Below are 18,633 nucleotides of genomic sequence, written 5' to 3'. Positions count from 1 at the left end.
AAGGGATTTTCAAATCACACTGAAGCCTGCAACAGGGGCATTTTTCCACTGTCCTGAATTGCAAAAAAGCCTAGGCTTTCAGAACAGATGTGTATCATGAAACAGCCCCGCGCTGTGGACACAGCATGTACTAGCAAAATAACACATGCATTTACCATCCTTGAGCTGTCTGTTGTCTCGCCCAGCTCTGCCAGGATATACCGAAAATTATTAGGTTGCGATTAATTTAGCACTTGTTTTCATATTAAATTTGTCTAGAGTATTGGGAAGAGCAAGAACTTTTCAAAAAGACAGTAGGTTGGGAATTTTTTTAATTTTTTTTTTTCAGTTTAACAGGGGAAAAAAAAGCAACTGCAGGAAAATCTGAAAGAAAAGCATTGAGTGGCATGTGGTCCTGGCAGCCCTTTGGGGAGCAGAACTCAGCACTGCTCTGTACCAGGATTAGTGGACGTCCCACACTTTGTAACTGAGAACAAATGCTATTCTGTAGCATAACATAACCACAACAATAATAATCATCACCTCCCCAGACTTGTTGAACACAAACATGAGAAGGCACCGGGAAGCAGCCTTTCAAGTCCTTAAAGGAGGCCTACAAGAAGGCTGGGGAGGGGCTCTTTATCAGAGCGTACGGTGATAGTATGAGGGGTAATGGTTTTAAGCTGAAAGAGAAGAGAGTTAGACTAGATATTAGGGATTTTTTTTTTTTTTTACTGTGAGGGTGGTGAGGCACTGGAACAAGTTGCCCACAGAAGTCATAGATGCCCCATCAATGGAGGTATTCAAGGCCAGGTTGGATGAGGCTTTGAGCAACCTGATCTGGTGGAAAGTGCCCCTGCCTATGGCCAGGGGGCTGCAACTGGATGATCTTTAAGGTCCTTCCAACCCCAACCATTCTATGATTTTAAAACTTATTTTCTAAAAATTAAGGTTTTAGGAATTTCCAGGGATTCAGCAGACTTGGATACATAGTTCTTTACAGGGCATTGCAGAATCTTTCTTCCCTTCTAGGAAGCTGCTCTTGACCTGAACACGGATCTATCGTCTCCTTCCTTTCATGGTGGAAAAAGGCCTTTACAGACATGTCTGCTAACATCCCTTTTATGTCGCTGCAGGGTGGATCTGCAGGAACACCCCTGGCAGCCATCCACTGTGCAGCACTGCATATGGAGCTGAAAAGAAAGGTTGTTTCCCAATTAGCAACCAACAACCATATGCTCAAGAATGAAGAAATGCATACTCCACCTAATCCCACGAGCTTCCTCTCTGCCCAGTGGCCTATTTAAATTTATCATAGTACTCTTTATTGTAGTCCAGTTATTTGGTGAATACCTTCAAGCTTTAGACCCTCCAAGCTAAGTAATTGTAAGCAAAGCTGGGGGAAAACAAAGTACGCGCTATTGTTCATAGTGATTCACAGCATCACTTCCCAGCAAAACTATATTGGTGAGACTCCAAGGCTCCTCCCTTTAGAGCAGATGGTACAAAATTTTAATTTGACATTATTAGTGTGTAACACCAGCGATCCAGATGACAGTTTACAGAAAGATAGAGACAAGATCCCTGTCACAAAGTTGTCACGTTTTGTGAGAATACAAGTTAAAAATAATGGATAGGGACTTTAAATTGCTGAGGGGCCCCCCTCTTCCCTCAAATATGCAAAGTGACTTTCACTTTAAAATAGTTACTTAGGCAATAATAATGTAACACACTATATCATCACCGCAATTAAATGATTATTCACTTCCAAAACATTCAATTGGTTTTCTAAACCAGATACTATGAAAAATAAAAAGAACAAAGTCTGACTTTGGCTTGATATAAACAACTAAAAATATATCTCAGGAACAGGTGTCCAGCCATTCTGTACTGTTGCATAGACTGCTGCGCTGCATTTAGTGTTGAAGTAAGTGATTGGAGAGGAGCCTTTATGGGGTGGTGCAAAATCTCTCCCACACTATGTATCTGCTGAGGAGGCAGAGAAGGAATTTATTACTTAACTTCCTTTGGCTCCTTTGGGAGCCAAATTGTTTCTCAGGTAATAAACTTAGCAAAACAGATACCTGGCAAACATGCCAAAGAATAGCAATTCCTTCCTAAACTTGTATCTTAAGTAGCTTAAGGGCAATCATGCCACTGGGAGGTGTCTCTCAATACAATTTATACAGCAGAATTTGCCTTCTTGTGAATGGAGTCATTAGCTTCTTGGCTGGAAAACAGGACTCTCCACAAGAAAACTGTACTCATCAAAGTGCATGAAACTCTTCCTTGTTCTTTTAGCTTGAATTATTGCAATTAAAGAGATTAAATTACAGTGTGCACCACCACATAGACAATAATCTGTTGCACAGGCCTCCTTATTTCCTGAACTGTGTGATCATCACTCAGAAGCATGTATCTTTAATTCTGATGTCTACTTTTTGCATAGTGCCACATTTTTGACTTTTTCTATTAATAAACAAAATTAGAAATCAGCAACATAGAGTCGCTGTATTTACCAGTATTGTATAACGCTGATGTGATGTGTGCTTTGAAATAAGCTTGTGATTTTTTTTTTTAAAGTGATTGCAAACACGTACTTTAATTGCAACATCAAGAGAAATGGTCTTGAGAATTTGCCTTAAATGGTTAGACTAAACAAGAACTACATTTTGGAAGCTTGCTTTAAAAACAATAGAGGCACCTAGTGGAAGTGTTCTAGGACTGCAGCTGTCAGAGAATGCCTCAATACACAGCTGATGTTTTGCATTCCTGGATTGAATTTCATGAATCACCAGACAAATGCCAATGCCGTGTTTTATTTTAGAAAAGGCAAATCTTAAATTTAGTGGTGTTTAGGCATGATGAGGCAAACATGAGTTAGGATCCTAAGACATGTTTTCCAAAAGCGATCGAAGCAAGTCATGCCACAGAAGCATTTCTATGTCCAATGCTTACAGTGCCGTTTCTTTAAGACACGTGGACAGTTGCTGTGCAGTTTATTCTCCTTAACTACTTAAGCTTTCAGATTCCTTATAAAACATGCTTGAATTAGATACGCAGAAAAGTGATCATTCAGTCAGCTGCCTGACTGAATGAAGAGACGCTCAAAATGGGATGTGGGAAACACTGAGGAGAGGTGCAAGGCTTCTGCACTCTCTCCACTGTGGTAGGATGAAAGGAATGGTTTCCAAGCATGATCCACAGCCTCAAACCCTCTCCGACATGAGTTTCTCTTTCAAAAGCTGACATGTTAAAGTAGAGAGTGTCAGTCTTCCTTCCAAATACAGGAAAAGAAATATCCTGTCCCACTCTCTTATCCAAAACTTCAATAGTTAAAGGACTCTCTTGGGACATAGGAGAGGAAGTTCAATTTCCTCCTTTGTCTGATAGCACACCTAAACATGTTTTATTTTCTATTATATACCCTGGAGAAGCAGAAGACAACTTAGCAGGAATCTAAAAGCATTAAGAGCCAAAGAAGAAACTCAAACTACAGCCAAACTACAAAGCATTGAAAAAGCAAGAAGATCTAGGGCTTGGTGACACATTTGGCTGCATTTTAATCTTCCCTCTCCCTTAGGCTGTAGAGCAAAACACATGTGTCTGTAGTAATACTCAGAACACATTACAAAAGTATTCATAGGCTCCCTACCCAAGCTTAATAAGGTGAATACACCGGGCTGGTAAGCACGTGAGCCCCACAAGCCTAACATGGCTGGGTGTTTCTCTGGGGTAGTGACAGGGCTATGTGTTTCTCTGTGGGAGCAAAGTAATTTCTCTAAAATACTTCACTGCCTGGCAAAGATATGTGCATAGCTTAGGTCAATCAAGTTTTATCATATGACTACAGCAACAAAACTTGAATTTCCAAGCTATGCAAGTGAGGAAGCAGCCAGGTAACTTCAATCAGTTTATCCCTACACTAAATGATGTCACTGCTACATTATGTTCAAAATATAATATTTGAGAATGCTCCCTCTCTATTCACATGTACTTGCAGAAAATCATGATTAAATTGGGTGCAGATCCTCGCAGTGGGTTTTCAATCTCTAGGCAAATTTCACTTAGAGTAACTTAAACCTGAGTTTCATATTTGCTTATTCCTCTCAAGTATAGGAATTGATCACAAAGCCTACCCTCACAACTTTAAACCACAATTTTATTACTTCATCTGCTAACCACACTGTTATTTATTTCCTCCTTGGTGGGTCAGAAGGCAGAGCCAATACTGGAGAAGGAAAGTTTAAGATCTTCCACTGTGATGTCTGTTTCATAGAATCACAAAATGAATTCTGGAATGTTTTGGATTGGAAAGGACCTTAAAGCCCATCCAGTTCCACCCGTGTGCCACAGGCAGGGACACCTTACACTGGATCAGGCTGCCCAAAGCCCCATCCAACCTGGTCTTGAACACCTCCAGGGATGAGGCAGCCACAGCTTCTCTGGGCACTGTGCTACTGCCTTAATTTTGAGTGTGTCCTTGTCACTTCAGATCCCTGCTCAGGGTGCAGGCCTGTCCGTGTAAACATGTAGATGAACCCGCTGTTGCCAGAAAAAAAACACGCAGGGAGAACTCACTCCTGGGTTTTGTACTCCACGAACACTGGAGAGCATCAAGGGTGGGCGTCTTACTGGGCAAGGCATGCAGAACGATTGTGCAGCCTGACAAACAAGAGCAACACGTCATTGTGCCCATCGCTCCCAGTCCCGTGGGGCTGTAGGAAGAAAAAACCTCCAACTTGAAAGCCCAGCTGGGAAAGTCCTGTTGCTGAGGTTAGCCTGGAACACTGGTATGTGTTTGCCTCTCCCACTGATGCAGAGAAGTGATGTGAATAGACCTGGCACGGTGTGCGTATGCCAACAGGAGGGGTGGGGATGGAGCAAACACCTCCTGGAGGCTTCTCCATGCTGGCAGGGGCCACAGCCCCACAGGGTGGGAGTCTCCCCCAGGGATGAGCACTGGCAGCCAGTTGGAGGAGGCGTCATCCTGCCATGGGCAGTGCACCCAGACTGGCCCCACGATGCTCCCCCTACTAGAAGAGCTCTGCCAGGTGCCAGGAGTGGGGACAGGACACACGGTCATGGACACTGCAGGGGACCAAGCTGGAGCAGCACCGGAATGTCGGGGATGGAAACAATGAGCGATGTTTTTGTGGTTTTCCTGTTGCCATGCACCTGCAGGGTCGGAAGGGTCGTCATGGCATCACCGAGTGGTGGAGGTGGACATCAGTGCAGTGGACTGTGATGTCAGAGAGCCGTGGATTGTGACCTCGCATCCCTTGCTGCTGGTCTCCGGGTGCCAGCAGAGCCTGGCCCAGTCTGGCGTGTGCCTGGACTCCCGCTGCGTGTGCCTGTGAGGTCTGGAGCACCGAGCCAGGCTTCTCCTGGTGCTGGGTGGTGCTTTGTGGCTGCTGCTGGCAGCTCCTTGTGCCCATCCCTAAGCCATTCGGAGTTTCCCCGGCCCTGCCTGGCTCAGGCAGCCGGGCACCGCGAGGTGCTTGCAGCAGCAGGGTGAGCTGTGTGGGCAAACGTCTCTGGGGTGGCTGGGGGGCAGTGGGGCTTGGGGAGCCAGGAGGGTGTCCTTCTCCAGGGGCCTGGGTATTTCTTCCTTCTCCCTCCACAACAGTGAGTGACCTGGACTCTCTCCATTTGCAGCACGTGACGCTCTTTGGCAGCACCGGTGCCAGCGATGGAGAACAGATCCTCATCTTCAGCTCATCCCAATCCACCACAGTGTGCCAACACGTCCGTGGAGACAGAGTGGAGCTGCCCCATCTGCCGCAGCTCTCGGAAGAGCGTGGCTTTTGCTCAGCCGTGCCAGCACCAGTTCTGCCTGGGCTGCATCCTGTGCTGGACCAACAGGACATCCCTCTGCCCGCTCTGCCGAGGACGGATCGAGAGGGTCAGGATTGCTGCGCAGGGAGATGACTCCTTAGAGGTGCTCGTCAGGAGCCCGGCACAGATCCCAGTCATCAGCAGTCGGGCAAGCCGACCTCCTGGACACCAGCGCAACATCAGCCCCCGTCATCCCACGACATCCCTGGAAGAGCAGGGGGCTGCCGGGACAGAGGCTGGGGCTGCTGTGGGTGGCATCCTGCCGGAGGAGTGGGCGGCGCTTTTCCAACGACACCAGCATCTCCTCGACCCCATGCTGCCCTGGCTGCGCCGAGAGCTCGAGGCCATCTATGAACAGCAGTGGCTCCTGACCATGGTAGCAGAGAAGCTGATCCTGTACGTCCTGTGCCGCGTCGGGCTGGACGAGGAAGTCCTGCTCCAGGAGCCCATCTTCAGGGAACACACAGCCTTGCAGGTCCATGGCCTCATCTGTGCCATCGTGGAGTCGTGCGGCGAGGAGGCGCAGAGGCTGCTGCGCTTCTACACTGCTGGGGACGAGGCGGACGGCCCTGCAGGCAGCCCCGGCCCCACCACCTCCCAGGGGGACACTGACACCCACCCCCCAGCCTCCTCCAGCAGCCCTGCCAGCTCCGACACAGAGGAACGGCCCAGCACATCCCAGGAGCATTCCAGCACACCAGAGGCCCAATGGGACGAGGCCAACAGCCCTGCAGGCAGCCCCAGCCCCACCACCTCCAATGGGAACACTGTCACCCGCTCCCCAGCCTCCTCCAGCAGCCCTGCAGGCTCCGACCTGGAGCTGCCCAGCACGTTACAGGCCACCCGCCACCAGGGTCCCAGCCTGTCCCCATCTGCCCCCATCCCTGCGGAGCACGAACAGCCCCACGAGGAGGCGGCAGTGCCAGGGCCCTCGGCTCCCGGCCGGGACAGGAGCCGCTCGGCCAGGGGTCCCCGGCGCCCCACAGAGAGGAGCAGCCCTGGCTCCCCGGACTCCCCGCAGCCCTGCAAGAGGCCACACCGCCGATGGCGCTAGCAGGGCTCTCGAGACTCTTTAATCAAGAGAACGGAAATAAATGGCTATTTCCCTGGCACAGTCTCTGGCTGCTGCTCTCTCCCCCGTCCCCTGCTGTCTTTCCTGGCCCCTGTGCCCCACTCCGCGTGGCACCAGCACGTTCAGGGGCACAGCCGTGCGCCCCTGGAGCCCCAGCCCGTATCGTTGGAGCCTCCTCCTACAGGAAACGTGGCTGCAGCCACGCAATGGCCATGGAGTAGGTGCTGAGGGCAGAGCAGGCAAGAGGGGAAGCTGGTTTTCTCTCGGTCCGATGCCCTCAGCCTGCATCCAGTCCTTCTCTCCGCCCAGCTACCAACAGTTCTGCTCCGGTTTCTCTCCTCTCTCTGGCATCCGCCAGGGCAACCTGGCTGGAGGGTCTCTCAGGTGGGTACGGGCAGCGGGCAGGAGTTTCCGAGCCAGAGATGAGCCTTGTGGTCACCATAATCGGCAGGCACAGAGCGATTCCTGCCAGCTCCTTCACTGAGATAAACAAACCCTTCAGCTTCCCCCTGAGACAGCCCCGCATTTCACTCCTTGTTTTGCCAACAGAGAAAGTGGTGAGGGATGAAGGGGTCATTCCAGATCCCAAATCGGCTCCTTGCTAGAGCTGGCACTCAGTTTCTGCCCCTGGGCCCAGCTGCCTGTGAGACCATTCTCAGCCACAACACTGGGACACAAATCCCTGCAGCCAGCCCAGAACACACCATGAAAGCCCCCGTGTGCCAGCACCAAGTGCTGAGAGCAGCAGCCCCAGCCAGGCAGCGCTGGGGCCGTCCCACAGCTCACAGGGACCAGCAGCCCCACCGCTGGTAGCCAAGCGGCATCAGGCCTGTTCCACAGCTCCCCAGCACCACAGACCAGCAGCCCCAGCAATGGGGGGTCAGGGCTGCCCCGTGGCTCCCCAGGGCTGGAAGGCAGCAGCTCCAGGCCCCCTGGGCCCAACGCCTGTGAAACACAGCTCGGCAGCCCCAGTCCCAGCAGCCGAGCGGTGCTGCTGCCATAGAATCATGGAATCATTGATGTTGGAAAAGGCCTCCCAGCTCATCCCGCCCAATTGTCTGCCCAGCCCCACCATGCTGACCAAACCCTGTTCCCAAGCGCCACAGACACACACGTTTTTAATCCCTCCAGGGATGGGGGCTCCATCGCTGCCATGGGCAGCCTCTGCCAGGGCCTCACCACTCTCTCAGTAAAGAAATGTTTCCCGATATCCCATCTAAACCTCCCCTGGCACAACTTGAGGCTGTTTTCTCTCTTCCCAGTGCTTTTTTCTCGGGAGAAGAGACCAACACCCACCTCACGATAACCTCCTTTCTGGGAGCTGCAGAGAGCAATGAGGTCTCCCCTCAGCCTCCTCTTCTCCAGACTAAACAGCCCCAGGGCCCTCAGCTGCTCCCAGAACCCCTGGGCTCCAGCACCATCCCCAGCTCTGTTCCCTTCTCTGTACATGCCCCAGACCCTCAATGTCCTCCTTGGAGTGAGGGGCTCAAAACTGCACCCAGGATTCCAGGTGCAGCCTTCACTGGTGCTGAGCACAGCGGGACGATGTCCTGTACCCTGCTCCCATGGCCTGTCCCGCTGGCCCCCCCATGGCTGATCCGAGCCAGGATGCTGTTGGCCTCTAGGCCTCCTGGGCCACTGCTGCCTCAGGCTCAGCCGCTGTCGACCAGCACCTCGGGTCCTTTTCCACCAGGCAGCTTTCCAGACACTGTTCTGGTTGGCAAAGTCCCATGGGAGACAGTCCTTAAGGGCAAGGGAGCCCACGAGGGCTGGGCGCTCTTCAAAAAGGAAATCCTAGCAGCTCAGGAGAAAGCCACCCCCATGTTCCGGAAAAGGAGCCAGTGGGGGAAAAAAACCAGCTTGGTTGTGTAGGGAGATCTTGAGAGACATCAAAAAGAAGATAAATGTCTATGAGCTTTGGAAGAAGGGACAGGCCTCTTGGGTGGACTACAGGGAGGAAGCGAGATCGTGCAGGGAAAAAAACAGGAGGGTTAAGGCACAACTAGAAATAAGATTAGCCAAGTCTGTGGAAGATAACAAAAAATCTCTCTATAAACACATTAACAATTATAGGAGGACCCAGGAGTCAGAGGAGCAGAATGAGGCTCCCATGATCCAAGAGGAGGTGGTCAGAGACTTGCTTGCCCGACTAGACACCCACAAGTCTATGGGATCGGATGGATCCACCCAAGGGTATTGAAGAAGCTGGCAGATGTGTTGGCCAAACCCCTTTCCATCATCTTCCAGCAGTCCTGGAAGACTGGGGAAGTCCCACTGGAACCTTCCCTGGAGGTGTTTAAAAGACAGGTGGATGAGGTGCTGAGGGACACAGCTTAGAGATTGACAGGAATTGTTGGACTCGATGATCCTGGGGGTCTTTTCCAACCTAGTGATTCTGTGTGTGTAAAGAAGCATTTTGGTTTCTCGGTTTCTTCACTCATCGCTGAAGTGTTTTAATTCCTGTGTCTGTTTATAGAACAAAAGTAACCAATTTTCTTGTTGCTTTCTTTGGTATCTTACTTTTATGACATATTGGTTTCCATGATATGGAGATGCAAAACCATCAGTATAAGGAGTCTCAATTCCATCCAGATCTCCAAAAAATGTAAGTTAACATTAAAAGGTTCATTGACCCTCTGGACCCAGCACATGTACAAGAAGGGTCGCAGGGAGGATCCAGGGAACTACAGGCCTGTCAGTCTGACCTCAGTGCCAGGGAAAGTCATGGAGCAGGTGATCTTGAGTGCGATCATGAAGCACATGCAAGAGAACCGGGTGATCAGGCCCAGTCAACACGGGTTCACAAAAGGCAGGTCTTGCCAAACTAACCTGATCGCCTTCTATGACAAAGTGACTCGGCTGCTGGACGAGGGAAAGGCTGTGGATGGATCTTCCTGGACTTCAGTAAAGGCTTTGACACAGTCTCTCCCAGCATTCTGCTTCAGAAACTGTCACCTCTGGCCTGGACAGGCGCACACTCTCCTGGGTGGAAAACTGGTTGGCTGGAGGGCCCAGAGAGTGGTGGGAGATGGAGTTAACTCCAGCTGGAGGCCAGTGACAAGTGGTGTCCCCAGGGCTCAGTGCTGGGTCCAGCCCTGTTCAGTGTCTTTATCCGTGACCTGGATGAAGGCATCGAGTGCACCCTTAGCAAGTTTGGGGATGACACTAAGCTGGGTGGAAGCTGGATCTGCTGGAGGGTCGGGAGGCTCCAAAGGGATCTGAACAGGCTGGACTGCTGGGCTGAGACCAACGGGATGAGGTTTAACAAGGCCAAGTGCCGGGTCCTGCACTTGGGGCACAACAACCCTGAGCAGCTACAGACTAGGAGAAGTCTGGCTGGAAACTGCCTGGAGGAGAGGGACCGGGGGAGGGGTTGGTTGACAGCGACTGAACATGAGCCAGCAGGGGCCCAGGTGGCCAAGAAGGCCAATGGCATCTTGGCTTGGATCAGACACGGCGTGACCAGCAGGTCCAGGGAGGTTCTTCTCCCTCTGTACTCGGCACTGGTGAGACCGCTGCTCGAATCCTGTGTTCAGTTCTGGGCCCCTCACCACAAGAAGGATGTTGAGGCTCTGGAGCGAGTCCAGAGAAGAGCAACAAAGCTGATGAGGGGGCTGGAGAGCAGGTCTTACGAGGAGCGGCTGAGAGAGCTGGGGGTGTTTAGCCTGGAGAAGAGGAGGCTGAGGGGAGACCTCATTGCTCTCTACAACTACCTGAAAGGACGTTGTAGAGAGGAGGGTGCTGGCCTCTTCTCCCAAGTGACAGGGGACAGGACAAGAGGGAATGGCCTCAAGCTCCGCCAGGGGAGGTTTAGGCTGGACATTAGGAAAAAATTCTTCACTGAAAGGATCATTGGGCACTGGCCGAGGCTGCCCAAGGAGGGGGTTGATTCACCTTCCCTGGAGGGGTTTAAGGCACGGGTGGACAAGGTGCTAAGGGGCATGGTTTAGTGTTTGATAGGAACGGTTGGACTCGATGATCCGGTGGGTCTCTTCCAACCTGGTTATTCTATGATAAGTGACTCCTCCTGCCGTCTAAGTGACTCCCCTGCCCCAAAAGTGAATCCCTAGCCCCATAAGTGACTCCCCTTCCCCATAAGTGACTCCTAAGCCCCATAAGTGACTCCTCCTGCCCCATAAGTGACAGAATGGTGGCAGCAAGCAAAGAGACCGTGGGCTGAGGAGCTTTGGTCAGATGCTTCTTGAACATTGTCAGGCCTGGCACTCACTTTTCCATTTGTCTAACCCACAGCTGACCCTGCACTTCCTTCTCCAGGCTCTGTCCCACCTACCTTACCCCCAGAGACCCTCCTGGCACAGGGCAGGGTTTTCCTGATACTGACTCGTGGGAAGAAGGAGCCCTTGGCAAAAGGCAGCGGTGCTCTCGGCAGTCGGCAGTCGTGCTTGGGGCTTGACTGTCTGGGAAATCTACTGATCTCCTGATTCAACTTGGTAAACTTGTCCAGACATGAGAGACAATGAAATTGGCCATCACAAAAAAGAAAGGATTGATTCCTGTATTTCACATCCAAACAGACAGAAGCAATACTCTCTGCCCCATTTTACGGGCCTGTTTGTTCTGCAAGGTTTTTTAACCCATTCGCTGACAGCCTGGACAATGTCAGCCACGAAGTCCCGGGCCTGACAGAGCTCCTCCGTCTGGACAGGTCCCTGTCAGGTGGAGAATCTCCAGCCTAAATCAAAATAACATGCGTGACAACTGCTACTATTTCTCTTACAAACTCTGGTGATGCAGGCAGTAGATATTGCACACACCAACACAATATAATATATCAAGGGATGCGTTCACCGGACTGGAAAGGGACTCAGAATAAAAACCTTTCATCCTCTTCACTTTTCTCAAACACAACACCGAGTGCCCAACCTGACTGTGTGCTGTTGTGAAATATCTGATGACGCCTGTTAACCCAACTGATCGTCAAATCAAGTCCTGGTTATATTATCCTGATGCCAAACTCAGGCAGCATCAGGATCGAGATGCCGGCAGGATCAAGACACCTTTAACCTGGTCCAGATCAGCTCTCACTTGCTCATAGGGGAATGCAGGGAAGTTGGAAAATAGCTACTGTAGCAGCCACTGAATTTTCACAGCAACATCTTTGGCTGCTGAGCTGAGGGAAGGCTCTGATTCCCATTTTTTTTTCAATTTTTGGAAAGAGAAAAACTTCAGAGCAAGCCACACAGACAGGCAGCTGCACACACCCTGACTCTACCCCAGGCCTGTGACACCTTTGCTCACATTCGTTAATGACGGCGTTGCAGATGGACTGACTGCGCCCGAGCCCCCTGAGCACTACGGGAGCCTTGTGGGAGCCCCACAGGCACGACGGCATCATCAAAGCCTTCAGGTCAATTCTAATCAGGTGCTTAAGGAATAAGAAAAACTCTGGGGGCTCCACCCACGGGAGCTGGAAGATCAGCTGGACTCGATCATCTAATGTACCAGTTGTGACACGAACAATGCAACCGTCGCCAGGCTGCGGGAAGCAGGGACCGTCAGAGTCGTCGCCATGGGGACAGAGGCTTTGTTGCCTCAGACACCCCCACTCTGACCACCAGCCATGGCAGGTACAGCAGCTCCTGGTGGTGCTCCTGTCCTCCGGGTAAAACCCCAGCCCGCTCTGCCCGCTGAGATTTCACCCCATCACACCTCTTTGCTTCCCCCAACAGAGAGGATCCCTCTCCAGATGCTGGTGGTATCACAGGCGCCCAGCGTGAGCTTCACGGCTCCAGCTGTGCCCCCAGCGGTCACTGCCTGGCTGCTGCCCTCTGTCCCGGGGCTGCCGGTGTCCTGTGAGCCTGCCCAGCTCCACCCTGGCACCCACCAGCTGGACCCCGCCAGCACCAAGCAGGGGAAGCCGGGGCCCGTGGGGGCCCTGGGGCATCTCCTGACCATGGACCAGGTCCCCCGGGGGGTGCAGCTCCCTGTCGGGGCTGCTCCCTGTCACCCTGCCTCTGTGTGGGGACGGCAGGAGCTGGTGAGGATGTCAGTGCCCCACCAGCTGAAGGGGCTGGGGCCATCAGCCGTGGTGGAGGGAGAGGCACTCTGCCCCACAGCCATGCTCCAGCAGGGGCCAGGCACCCTGGCCAACGCCTTGGCGTACCAGGACAATGACACCAACACCAACGCTCCGCTCTCCGGGCTCAACACCGCGGATGGCAGAGACTCTGTCCTCCGTGTCCTCGGCAGCCCCAGCTCGATGGCCTTCGCAAACGAACTCCCCAGCCTGTCTGAGTACGTGGTGAAGGGCAGCTGCCCCAAAGAGGGAGAGGTGGTTGTGGGACTGGGGGACAGCGAGGACACCGTCCCTGCTGTCCCTTATGTCCCCGGCTTGACCACCACCTCAACAAGCTCCATCGTTTCTCTGAGTAAAGGGCAGACAGCGGCTGCACCGTGGCAGGAGCGTCAGTGTCTACACTGGGAGACGTCGACCCCTTCTGGGCTGGGGGGCCGATGTCCCCCTTGCTGGACACGGACTGGAAGCAGGGTGGAGTGGCGGCGGTCCTCCCCTCCCTGCTGCCAGGGCGTCCCGTGGAGCCTTCTCAGGAGATTCCCGCAGAGAGACCCCGGAAGGATCCCCTGGAGGCTCCCCTGCAGTGGCCCTGGCTGAGCCCCCTGTGCCTCCCACTGCTGAGTCCCCTGGCCAGCCCCACAGCTGCCCCTCAGCCTCTTCCACCACGCAGGGACCAGCTGGGAGAGGAGGAGCTGGGGAGGCAGCCCCAGGTGGGTTTGACCTGCTTGCCACTGCCTCCAACTGTCGCCTCCGACCAGGGGGAGCTCCGACTGGGCAAGGCGGGTGGCAAACAGGGCAAGCGTCCCGCACCAGCCGTCACCCTCGAGACGCAGGAGACCTCTCCACACGACAACCTCCCATCCAAGAAGAAGAGGACAGTGTGCCAGGCAGCAAAGCCCTCCCAGGCCCTTCAGGAGGGGAAGGCAGACAGGGCTGGGGCAGTGCTGGGGGGCAGCGGGCAGCCTTCAGGCAGCAGAAAGCAACAAGCCGTTGGCAGCAAGCACAGGGCATCTGAGGACACCAGGGTGCCCCACGGGGACCTCAAGCGAGCCAGAAGCTCAGAGGACAACGGGGGACAAAACGCCCTGCATTTGACAACCACCAGCCCGCCGCGCCCACTACTGACCCAGAAGCCACGGAGCACGGATCCCTGTGAGCTGCGGCCCCAGGACAGGCTGCTGAGCAAAAAACAGCGGGCCAAAATGCTGCAGGGGCCAGCCCTGCCCCCCAGCGAACTGAAGGCGCACTTGCTCAGCTCCATCCAGAGCTTCCACCAGCTGGGGCAAAGAGTGAAGGTGGCGGGGCCGGTGCGCCAACCACCCCCCCTGCAGCCCCAGCCTGGCCCCAGAGCGCCCCCCAGACTGCCCCAGCCCCTGCCGGCTGCCCCGAGACCCAGCGCGAGGCCAGCTGCCTCCAAGCCCCCGGCCGATGGACACAAGGGCACGGCCCCTGCAGTGACATCGAGCAGCAAAGTGCTCCCAGAGCCTGCCACCCAGCCCCAGCAGCCCAGCTGGAGGTGCTGGTCACCCACGGGGGGCAAAAGCCCACAGAACAGGCTGCCACAGCCGGCGCGCATGGAGCCATGGCTGCCTCAGCCTCCCGCCGACTCCATGAGACACGTTAAACCCCGGTGGGAACGGGCTAAGCCCACCCCGCTGGAGGAGCAGGAGGAATCGGTGCCCATCACAGCTGAGCAGCGGCCTGAGCGGGAGCTCATGAAGCGTCTGGCACAGCAGGAGCGGCAGCGGGCAGCCCTGATCACTGGGTCGAAATGGCCGGACGATGACAGGTATGGACGGTCCGCGTCCGACACGGAGACTGACGACATGCAGGGCACTGAATAACCCAGTGGTCAAGTCCAATCTTCTGCAGCACAACACGCAGACGCAAGGACCTGCAGCCTCCCACTGCAGCCCAGCCCTCTCCCAAACCCCCATTTCTTCCTGAATTCATTAAAAGAGTTGAGTTTTTGCTTGGCAGCGCCTCTCTCTGCCTGTGGCTGTTTGCACAGTGGGAGGGAGTGGGTGTTCCCGCAGCCTCTGCCCACCCGACGGGTACCTTAGCTGGGCTGGAGATGGCCACCGAGAGGATGGGGAGATGGGGCATCGCTCCAGGTGGTGGGTGCCTGTGGGTGATACCACCTTGATTGGCATCAACGCCAGCAGGATGGGGACCTCCATCACTGCCCCACTGCCAACATCACTATCATTGCCTAGCACCAGCACCACTGCCCTTGAGCTGGATCCGGCCACGGAAAGGAGCTGCGGCCACCCTGGGAGGCCAAGCTGGGACTGGCTGAGAGCTCGCACGCAGCCCTCAGCGGGCAGCACTGGCCAGGGCTCACGTGCCCAGATCCTATACCTGGCAGGGCGCTCACTGCCCAGGTCACTCCACCCCCTCTACAGCCTCATCTCCTGCTGTCTGGGCGTCATCCGGAAAAACCCTCTGCCCATGGGAGAGCCCTGAGCCAGAGGCACAAAAGTCCACAGCCTTCCCAGGCCAACCGAGGCGAGAGGATGCAAAGTACAGAATTGCAGAGGTATCCTTTCTCCTTCATTGACAGCTCTGAGCTTCCCAGAAGCCAAGTCCTTCTTCCCAGGGCCAGGCTGTCCTTGTGTTTCTTTACTGCAGCATGAACAGGAGTTGAGCGTCCAGGAAAAAAGCACTGCCTCATCCCGTTCTGTGATCCCAAAGTCTGTTGTAATCTGACAGTCAGCGCTACAAACAAGCAGCCAAACCCCTCTTCCCTCAGAGATGGGAACCTGCAGTCACAGACAACGCCGGCACCAGGAGAAGCCTTCGGGTCTAGGATAGGATTAAAAAGGGAGGACTTGCAAGCACCTGTTTTCCACAAAATGACCCCATCCTCCTGATCTGAGTCACTTAGGGGAACTTTGTTCTGGCAGCCAATAGAGAAAATGGCAGTGTGACCACAAACCATCCAGGCTGGGGGGAGGGACTCCAGCCCCCAACGTGCCTTGAGGGAGGAAACCAGCCCCCAGCATTCTGTGGGGTGAGTGTCTCAAGCTGTCCCCGTGCTTTGGGGAGAGGGTCTCAAGCAGTCACCGTGCTTTGGGGAGAGGGTCTCAAGCTGTCCCCGTGCTTTGGGGAGAGGGTCTCAAGCTGTCACCATGCTTTGGGGAGCCAGCGTGGTGGAGGGGGAGCCGCGCTCAGGGGGGAGCGGGCCCTGAGCCCAGGGGAGCAGCTTCTAGGGGCAGGGGCACAGCAGGGACCGACCTGCGGTGCTTGAGGGGTCTGTGCTTCCCAGGGCATCCTGCAAGGATTGGGGGGAACAGGCTTCCCCAGGGCACAAAGGTGCTTCCCGAGGCCCTGCCAGGAAGGAAAGAGCCCGCTCTACAGTTTCCCCTGTGCGTAGAGCGAACCCGAGCCCTCGTTGACCCCAGGGATGGCCCCATGGGGCTCAGGGAGGGCTGAGGGGCAGGGGGGCGTCACTGTCGCGGTGTGCAGTGCTGCCCCATGGGGCACAGGCGTGTCCTTGCCCAGCTGTGGGGCCGGAGCCCTGACGATGGCCCTGGTCGGGCAGCACCGCGTGGCATTGACCCCAGCCCGTCCCAGCAGCGTGATCCCCTCGGCAAGGGGCAGGGGAGGCTGTGCCAGGGTGTCCATTGTCTCCTCAAGCACAAGACTTGGTCCTGTGCACATGATGGGGTGCAACTGGGTCTGTATCTGTTTATTAAAGGTGTAAATGCTCCTGTATAGTATTCTCCTTCAGCTTATTCTGGCTGTGGGCTTGTTCCATGCAGAGGCCTCTCCAGAGGGCAAGGAGGCGGCAGGACTTTTTATTATAAACACTTTTTTTCCCCGTGGCCTTATAATGCAGTGCAGAGGATCTGTAGCAAATAAAGACCCGGCTGCACTCAGCCTCCTGTGCTCTCTGTGCGGCTCAGGAAGGGCAGGACCCACTGTCTCCCACCACCAGGCTGAGTCCTCTCTCCAGGTTGTCTCCCCTCTGCTCCTGAGCAAGGAGAATATGACAGGCTTGCCTGGGGTGGTGGTGGAGGGCATTGTGTGACAAACTCGCCAGCTGAACAAGGAGATGTTTGTGATGGGCAGCCTTCTAGGAGCTCATGCCGGGCAGCTGGGGTTAGGCTCGGCATTTTGGAATGATGTAATTTGTTAATTCAATGATATGAAAGCTAGGTCCCTTGCAGCGATGGCTGGGAGATCTCATCCACAAGTTGACACGCTGTGTGGGCTTCCCAATTGCCTCTCCAAATGCTCACTGTGAAAAAGAAAATGCCCCCTTCTCAGTGACTGCAGATCTGGTTGATGATAAGAAAGCAGTTAGTGATGTATCTTTCTTAATCACCATACAGAGTATTTGAGGGGTTGGGCTTTTACGATGCTTTTGTCTAAAACCTCCTTTATTTCACAGAGTTTTCTTGCTGTGTCCTACTCCCAGTCACTTGTTCCTGGAGAGGCTCCTGTGTCATCAGGTGGTTCATCGTTGGACACCTCTTCTACAAGGTTAGAGGGGACGAATCCTCTGGTGCCGTCGGTCAGCTCTCCCACATACCAACCACCTTCATCCACATCTCCAAAGATGTAAACACATTGTCCGGCAACAAGAGGAAGCTCCAGTTCCGGCTGCTCATTTGGACCATTGAAAGGATCATAGCTGTATCGAGCTACGAACGCTCGAAGCTTTGCTGGCTGTTTTTTCATAGCCTCCAGGAGGATGGACTCCTTGTCTGCTGCCAGGGTATCCTGGGGCAGCCTGGAAGTTAAATGGTTGGATCTTTCCAGCTGTTCCAGTTCCGGAAAGAGCTGCTGCCATTGTTCATTAGGCTTCAGAAAGCAATCATTCAGTTCACTCAGCTGGGCTTGAACCACCGGCAGGGTTTCTTTCTGTTCCCTGCATTCTTCTGTCTGAGCCCTCTGCAAACACGCGCCTTCTGATTTCCTCTGGAGTGATAACTTTGTGTCCTCATGCTCCTTCTCCAGTTGTACATTCCTTTCTTTCAAGTCCTGCTCTGCCTCTTCCAGCACCTCTGCCACCTGCATGAGTTTCCTTTTCAGGTCAGCATTTTCAGCAAGAAACTCATCTATCAAATCCATCTGGTTACGGAGATGAGCATTTTCTTCAGCCAGGTGGGTGTTTGCAATTTTCATCTCCATGAGCTGCATCTTCAACATCACATGCATTCGGCGGTAGGTGCTGCCATAGGCGTCCTCTTCACCTGCAGCCACTTGGGCCCAAAGCTCCTGAGGAACCTCCTTTGTGAAATCGCCCTGGTTGTCCTGTGAAGCTCCAGTTGCTTCTGCTCCTACAAGCTAAGGGCAAATATTCTCTTAGCTCTCAAGGCCAAGGCTCACCCTGCATCATTCCTGCAAAGGATCAGGGGAAAAAGGCCAAGGAACCATAGAACCACAGATTCATAGAACAGTTTGGGTTGGAAGGGACCTTAAATACCATCTAGTTCCAGCCCCTGTGCGATGGGTATGGACAGAATCACCTCCCTCGAACACGCTTCTTTTGATGCAGGCCAGGACACGGTTGGCTTTCTGGGCTGCGAGCACACATTGTCAGCTCATAGAATCATAGAATCATAGAATAACCAGGTTGGAAGAGACCCACCGGATCATCGAGTCCAACCATTCCTATCAAACACTAACCCATGTCCCTCAGCACCTCGTCCACCCGTCCCTTAAACACCTCCAGGGAAGGTGAATCAACCCCCTCCCTGGG

This window comes from Phaenicophaeus curvirostris, chromosome 15 (assembly GCF_032191515.1).
Source record: "Phaenicophaeus curvirostris isolate KB17595 chromosome 15, BPBGC_Pcur_1.0, whole genome shotgun sequence".
NCBI classification, from domain to species: domain Eukaryota; kingdom Metazoa; phylum Chordata; class Aves; order Cuculiformes; family Cuculidae; genus Phaenicophaeus; species Phaenicophaeus curvirostris.
The sequence above is the reverse complement of the archived record's forward strand: the minus strand, read 5'-3'. Positions refer to the sequence as shown.